Consider the following 8,955-nt stretch of genomic DNA (forward strand, 5'->3'; position numbering starts at 1 on the left):
CTGCAGTATCCGTCTGTATATACCTACTTGCACAATATGTATTGCCGTATAAGCGTCCACTCACTTTGGCGCACGTAGGCTGAGCCGCCGAACAGGGCCTGAGACAGGCCCCCCCCCCCCCCATTGATATATTTTATGATAATGTGTTAAGTGTATAACTATATATACCCTACAATTATTATTACAGCGTATAATGAATAATTATGATTAGTTAAATATGTCTCGTTTTTTATACTTTCCTCCTGTATTTCTACCATGTTTATGACAGAGTCCAATTAATTTGAAGATTTTGATATATCAGACAATTGTTTATCAATTGACTTTAATACTGGTATGGTGATTGTAGGTTCTTGTATTTTATTAATTTTATTTATTAAGTTTGTAGACACATTTGTTATGTGAAATTGTGGTACAAAGTCTATATTTGTTGTCATATTAGTATAACAATTATTTCGTTTTAAAATTGTTGTAGGGGTTGTTACATAACAAGCTTCGTTTATTGATAGGATTCCTGTCCCTAATAGTTGTAGTGTCTTACTATTATCTGGACATACTAATGTTAAAGTATTCAATTTGCCCGATGCATATATCCAAGAATTTTTTAAGATTAATTTTTTATAAAACGTTATTGAAGTTTTTATGTGTCTTCTGCCACAAGAAACTGTTAAATTTAGAGGATCAATGAATAATTGAACATCACAGGTATCATGAGTGTTTCTGATTATTATATTATGTGGATTACATATTATTATATCTAACGAGTGCCTACACATCATATAATCTTGGTGTGTTAAAATTACGAATTTTTCATTATCTTGACTTATTGCCAAATACTCATTCGATGGTTTAATAAAAATATAATTATTATTTTTTATGGATACTGGAAAGTGTGTAACAGTATATGTGATATATAATATAATTATTCAACTCACACAAAGGGATATGTATAGTATAAATTAAGTATGTGTCCATAAAGTTTAAAGAAATAGTTTGTAGCTTTAAAAAATCAAGAAAGTTATTTATTTTTTCTGGGCTTTGTGGCTCTGTGGGCTTTTTTGATTTCTTTAAGCTGATTTATTATTGTTTTTGGATTGATTATTGAAGGATATAGTTGTCCGTTTTGGCTCCAGATTATTGACTCAATGCGAGTTCCTCAGTCTCCTGATTAAATTCAGTCAATATGATATTGAAAAATATTAAATGTTGTGTTAATGTCTGCGAGATGTCTATCGTTTGTTCATTTTGCATGCTATTATTAACATATCAACTATAGTCTAACGTTGTTTTTAACTTAATAGTATTTTCATTTATTGTTTGAGTTATGTTGCTAAAATTATTTATTGTTAACTGGACTATTCTTGTTTGAATATTAATTAAATTTAATGTTATTTTATTTTGTCCTGTGTGAGATTTTATTTTTTCGTCAATTTCGTTTAAATCATCTTCGTATAATATCCCAAAAGCCCATTTTTCAAAAGTACCTACTATATATTTATTAAGCCTCTTTTGGCTATTTTATGTGTTTTAAGATTATTATAAGTGTTAAGTCTTTTATTTGGTTTTATTTAGTTGTGCAATTGTGTTGTTTATTAGACCACTAAACTGTTGACAATATCCGATACGTTTTCTATAGACTTAGCTTTGCTCATTGTTTTGTTATTTATTTCAATTAAATCGTTATACTTAATTTCATAGTTTGTGGTGTTGACGAAGGCTTTTAACTTAAAAGTATCTGGGGCTAACTTAATTTTTGAAATGTACTTGTAGTAAATTATATAAATTATATAAAATATTTTCTATTCTATTGTCCGTGGATTTATTATTGCCCACTATTTCTACAATGATAAGTGTATTAAAGAAGTAAAAACCATTCTCATAAAGTTTGAAAACATGTTTAATTTGTGTAATTACGTTATATCTTGTATGAAAGTGAGTTTTTTTTATTTTTTGTATTATAATATTTCCGAAACTTCTGGTATGTAGTCTAAAACCGAGCTTAATTCACTGCACAAGGATGATATATCAGCTTGGCCTTCTAAATAATTATTTATGTAGTTAATTATGTTATTTGTAAAAATTTCCAGTTGATTTATATTAAAAGGTCTTGAAAGTTATTATATGATCCATTAAGCAAAAGACTTCTAATTCTTTATTAGTGGAATGTTGTGCATCAGTTATAATGTTATCTAATTTAATAATTAATTAATTTTTTCTTTGAAATGAGTCCATTAAAATATAATTTATACCTAAAAATATATCTACGATTTCTTGTTAAAATTTAAATATTTAAACTAGCTAATATCTTATGTGAATATTACCTTTGTAATATTACTATACAAATGTATGATGTTTTAATACTCACAGGTTTTTTTTGTACTAAGTTAGCAATGAAACGGTATATTATTTTAAGAATGAATTAAATTTAATATATCATTTACATAATTATATTCACATACTGAAAATGTAAGAACAAATGTTTGATTGACGGCTGTCGTGTGACTAATAACTGTATATAATATTATGACAAACACACTATATATATATATATAGTTTGTGTTACCTATATAGGTATAATATTATATCACCTTATTATATGCCAATGTAGGGTTTTTTTTATTTATTTATTTTTTTATGCGTTGGGTGGCTTTTATCGATAATTTTTTTTATTTGTAGTACATGAATTGGCACATTTATTAATTTACCACTCTTACGAGGCTTTAAGCCTCGTTCACACGGTGACACTAATGAGTATGACACTAATGATATTGTGTGTCGTGACACCTAGTGCCGTATATCAAAATCGTTTGATACGCGACACTAGTGTCAAGCAACTGTCGCCGTGTGAACGAGGCTAACTAGGTAATTGTATTAAATATGAATTTGTATTTAATTTCTTTATTATAGGATATGGGCCATCATATCATTCGGAAAATGTATGTTTGCGTACTGGTATTTGTACTAATACCTGTTCGCCTACTTTAAAATCTATATGTCTGATCAATTTTTATCTTTTATTCTTTTTTGATTTTCAAAAGCTTTTTTTAATATCTCGGGTATATAGTGTCACGCACTTTTTGTAATTTATTTAAATCTTCGATAACTGAGTGTTCTAATTAATTTGGAATTACTGCAATGTCAAAAATTGAACTAGTTTCATAACCATTGAGCAAATAAAATGGAGAATAAACAGTAGAAATTACTTTGGCAGTGAAATGAGTGCAATTATCTGACCTGACTACTTTCATTGCTCCGTAAGATAATAATAAATCAAGTCAGAATTCCGTTGTCGCTTTGGCGTCCGCGTTTCTGCAAACTTTTGCTACGCAATATTTAGTCACCCTACAAGTTGCTACTAATATATATCTGAAACCTCTAGAGACTAGAAGTCATTAAGGGGCTGACATAATCAATTGTTATATCCAAAAAAGGTACTCCATTTTCAATAGGATACGTAAGCATTTTTCCTACCTGGTTTGATTTATCTGTTTTTCGTTTTTGACAAAGGACACAAGAAGTAACACATGACTTTATCGCTTTGTGCACAATAGACCAATGGTATCTCGACCTAATTTTTTTATAAACTTGGTGAACTCCTAAATGAGCTCCAGATATTTTATTATCATGAAAAAGTTTCATTACTTCTTTGGAAAGTACTCTTGGAATCGCTAATACTAACTTAGGAATGCCTTTAATTATTTGTTTATAGTAAATTAATCCGTTTTTATTATGTAAAATATATGATTTTGCATCCTTTTGCCACTCTATATCAATTAATTCGGAGTTTTCTAAAGCGATTATTATATTTTTTAAATAATTGTCCTGTGCTTGCAGGATTTTTATATTAACTGGTTCAATTAAGGAAACAATATTTGTATTTGGTTCATATAATGCGACAGTTATTTTGATATCCGTGCCATTTAATATAAATTGTATCATAATATAAGAAATTATTGGCCAATTTAATTTGTCTAAACCACATGCAATTCGTTGCATAGCTAGATTATTAAATTTATATGCGTAATTCAAAATCCCTTTAAATTTTTTTAAATATCAAAAAGCATTCATAGATAAGTTGATTTTTTGGGATATTTTGTTTTAGTTATAAAATTCGTCAAATAAATCACATTCAATTTCTCTAAAAATAAAATTAAATATTTCCCCACTTGAGTTTCTTCCTAGAAAAATCTTGTATTCAACTTTATTATCTAATTTTGATATCTGTTTTAATGAATTGAGAGATATTTCGGAGTCGTTACTATAATTTGTTTGTGGTAACATGACTGGGTATCTCGACAAAAAGTCTGGTGTCTGATTAAGTATACCTTTTTTATAAGTTATCAATTTATTTAGTGTTTCATAATTAGTAGCATTTATTTTATTACTAATAATATTTTTATCTGTTTCACATATAGAGTTACATTATTTATTTCAAAATGTTTTACATTAGTATTTATGTTATAATCCCCCAACTTTTCATAAGGGTCATTAACTTGTTTAGCTAATTTTTCTAACAGTATAATATTATCATTTTGCTTGTTTAAATTTAAATTATTTACTTGAGTATTTCCAGTATCTACTTTTATTTTATTTTCCTTAATTTCTGTACATTGTTTATGTTGTTTAAGACTATCGTCTACAACAGGGACTGGAACCTTTATGATTTTATCGGTTTGGGTTTAGGTTTCGGTTCTCAAAAACCGAAAATTTCGGTTTCAGTTCTGGTTTCGGTTTTCGAAAATATCGAATTTCGGTTTCGGTTTCGGTTTCGGTTAATACCGATTTTAACCCTTATTATTTGACTTTTTTTTTTTATCAATAAAGTACTATATAAAAATGAACATAATATTAATAACCACTTTTTAGTGACAGGTATTTGTAATTAAGTGTAACTATTTCAGAATTTAGGTAATATTATAAAAAAATGAATTATTATAAAATAATAAATTAAAATAAATAAAAAAATTATTATTAAAAAAACAAATAAGAATGAATTTTTAACACACTTGGGTGACCCATGTTCCAGTTTGATATAATAATTTATAACTTATATATAAAAATATAAATTTAAACAATATATACCACGCTAATGAAGACGGAAGAACAGTTTAGTAGAATTGTCATACAGAGCATAGGTAGTATAGAGAAAAGATTTAACGATACCCGCATTAGGTTTAGGTATTTAATATTATCAATGCAGGCATATTAGTAAGGTAACAATTATAATTTATAATTTATATGACAACTTACTCTGAATTCTGAATCACTTATAAACGTCCAAATTGTTATTATTTTCAGAAATTCTACATCAGCTATTGTGAATTGCAATTCAATAATAATATTGATATCGATAACACGGAAATTAGAATTTGGATTTTTGGTATTTTCTTTTATGACAATTCTGTTGTAGGTACTTGTACACATAATAATATTCTTTTCTTTAGCATTGATAAACTTTTATAGGTCTACAATTCTATAATTATTTATTATTACTAATAATTAGTTATTACCATCTTACACCATATATAAAATATCTATTGGATTTTGGAACCGAAAAAACCGTAAAACCTCTACATCAAAATATAGGTTTCGGGTTCGGTTTCGGTTCCTAAAAAAATGTATTTAAGGGTTCCGGTCCGGTTCCGGTTCCCAATATTCAAAGGGTTCCGGTTCCAAAACAGGTTCTTTTCAGTACGGTTCCAGTCCCTGGACTCTACAATTACAAAATTATCAAAAATATCATGTTTAACTCCAAATTTAAATTTTACTTTATTGTTTATATTTTTGCAAATAACTATTTCTTTATTAAAAAAATCTAATTGTACTCTATATTTACTTAAAAAGTCTGTACCAAGTAACGCTGGACCAGCAAGATTAGAAACTAAGACAAACTGTATTGGAAAAATTGAATTGTGAAATAATATATTTATGTCCATTTTTCCTTTTACTTTTAGAATTGAGCCATTAGCTGTATGAACTCTAACATTTTTTGTTTCAATTGAGGAATTTTTAATTTTAACTTGTTCGCTGCTAATAACAGAAATGTTACGCCCGAATCTAGTATAAAAGATGTTTCTTCATTATTTGTAAATCCATCTACTTCTAATCTAATAGCTGGAATAGGTACTTCATTAACATTTTCAGTACAAATAGAATTCTGTTCAGCATTAAATTTATTTTGATTTTTGAGTACCTACGTCAAAATTAGGTTTTATCGTAAAATTGCCAGGAGATGCCTTAATGTCCACCTCATGACTTACGTGTTTTTTTGATTATTAAATGGTTTTTTATTCAAAGTATCATTATTTTGACTTGAGTAAATCTAAGCTCTTTTACTGTCCTAAAAGGTGATGACAGACACAAAAAAAAAAGAACATACACAACATTGTAAAATCAATACATTCATCGTTCCACTCAGAATCTTATATTAAATTTAGTTGCTAGTGTGATTTTTGATGTTGCAGCAGAAAAAAGTTCCGAGGGCCACGGGTTGCCGGTGCCTGATTTAGATTTTTTGTGAGCTGAAAATATAATTTTTTATCTACCCTTTAGCCACCAATATGAGTTGATAAAATAAGATATCAAGTCTCAAGGAATCTATTGTTATTATAACTTTATTGAAAATGGTTCAGTAGGTTTTGTATACATATGTACCTACGGATTTTCATCTATAGTGTTTTCGACGTGCGGTGCTCACGCATTTTTACAGTGCGTTATAAGTAGGGTTGGGATTTTATAGCATTTGCATATTTTATATAAAATGCTTAAAAAAAATAGCAGAGTTAACTAAAAATGTGTTTCATGATACTGAACTCAAATTAAAAAATTTATTTTGCTTTTTTTGCATATTTTGCGATTTTTTTAGTTTTCAGTGCTTTTTTTGGACTTTTTGAGATTTTTTTGCATTTTGACCCAAAATCGGTGATATTTTATGAAATTATATTCTAGTAAACGTGTTTTTGGATTTTTGTCAATCGTATTACCTATTACGATAATTACGTATTTTCGTATTAGGTATTTGGTTCTAACTTCTAATTTTTGTTATCTGCTGATTTTGTTGGGTTTTTTTGTCGATTTCTACTGCGATTATTAAACGCCGATTATCAACGAACGAGCGTTGAATACGTTGTATAGTCAATTTATTTGGATTCTAATCAGAGTGACTAAATTATTTCAAATCTTTAGTAACTGCCTATAATAATTTGTAAGTGATTAAAAAATTATTAATTAATAAATTTCCTTTTTTTGCATATTTTGTTGTTTTTTTTTACATATTTAGCGATATTTAAGGTAATATTAAAGCGCATATTTGTGCAATTTTAAGTGCTATAAAATCCCAACCCTGGTTATAAGCAGTATTATGTCTCGTTCCTTATCAGAAATAGAGTCGGCGGTGGCGTCGTCGTCGTCGTCGTGTTGAACACGCCCACCAAATCTCGTAAACTCGCACGCACGCACACAAAAGCGTAGTCATACACCGAAAACAGTACATCTAACATTCCACTCCCTCTCATGCCAGTCGTGTGTTACAAACCACCGCCGCCAACAAGCTGGCAGACAACGACACACCAAGTTGGAGTTCATTCGTGATTCGTCCGTCAGGCATCGACACCGCCCGCCGTTGGTTGTCATAATATTATTGTACGATACATTTACATCGCTCCACTGTTACCGTAGTTTCCGCACTGGTTACTGCCCCCGCCGATAGCACTGCACCCGTACGCCGTTCTTTGAATAATAATTATCGACATAAATAATACCTATTATTTTTACAGTCGGCATCGCAGCCGTTTTTTCGCCGTATTTTTTACGGCACTGCAGCGACATTATATTTTTGTTGAATAACGTATTTGTCGTCACCGACCCCTTCAATCAACAAGCGACCAGACACTTCAAAATGGCTTCAGGTATCAGCGTTCCAAAAAAACGAAAATAATGATTTTTAACCCAACGATTATAACGTAACGTATTTGTTTTATTATGTTTGACATATGAATGGAGGTAATGCTGAGGAAATAATAAACGTTTTTTAAGTGGATACGACAACAAACAAACCTTCACGCGTTATATCCCTACTATCGCCTACTATAGTCTATACCAACCTATATATTGACCAACCAGTTGCACGCGTGCCTTTTGCGGCACAATGGCATACTAGTGTCATATTAAATTACATTTAATTTTTAAATATTTCTAATTATATTTTTCAATATAACACAACAAAATATATATTAAAAAATTAATTAAAATTAGTTTTATTAATATTTATCAAAATAACAACACATTGGAGACGAGTACCGTGTTAGACACGGCCACGGTTGTAAGATACGTGAGACGGTGAGACGCTAGAATTTTTACAATGGTAATACGTTGGAGACGAATGCCGCGTTTAACGCGGTACGTGTGTTTAATGTATACGGACGAACATTTCCCGCCAATTATTTGTTGTGTGGACGGGCTGTTTTCTCATGTTTTCCATATTTTTTTACTCGCTATCGAATAATCCGATTAACTTCTTTTTTTTTTTATCGAACTCTCTGAGTGTTGATCTAAAAATAGGTCTAAAAATAAATATGATTATCTAAAACACGATATATGTATAGTACAGCTTATTACGACATTTCCAATGGTCAAAATAAAAAGTTGACCGAGATAATTATTTTATTTTATCTTGTCGTATTTTTTATAAAATATACGAGTTTTAAGCTATAATACTAGCTACAATACTTTTTTTTTATAGTAGGAATTAAGGACTAAAAAAAATAATGGTATTATTGTTTCGTTTTGGTAAATATTATTTTTCTGTAACACGCGATGTATGTTATGTTTATAACTTTTGTAATCATAAAAAAATAAATACGATACGCATTTCATATTCTTTCGTATACAAACATTTTAATAATTAAATATCAATAAACATAAATGATCACCTTTTTTAAATTAACAATTTTTTCCTTT

The sequence above is a fragment of the Acyrthosiphon pisum genome, chromosome A1, assembly GCF_005508785.2.
Source record: "Acyrthosiphon pisum isolate AL4f chromosome A1, pea_aphid_22Mar2018_4r6ur, whole genome shotgun sequence".
In the NCBI taxonomy this organism is placed as follows: domain Eukaryota; kingdom Metazoa; phylum Arthropoda; class Insecta; order Hemiptera; family Aphididae; genus Acyrthosiphon; species Acyrthosiphon pisum.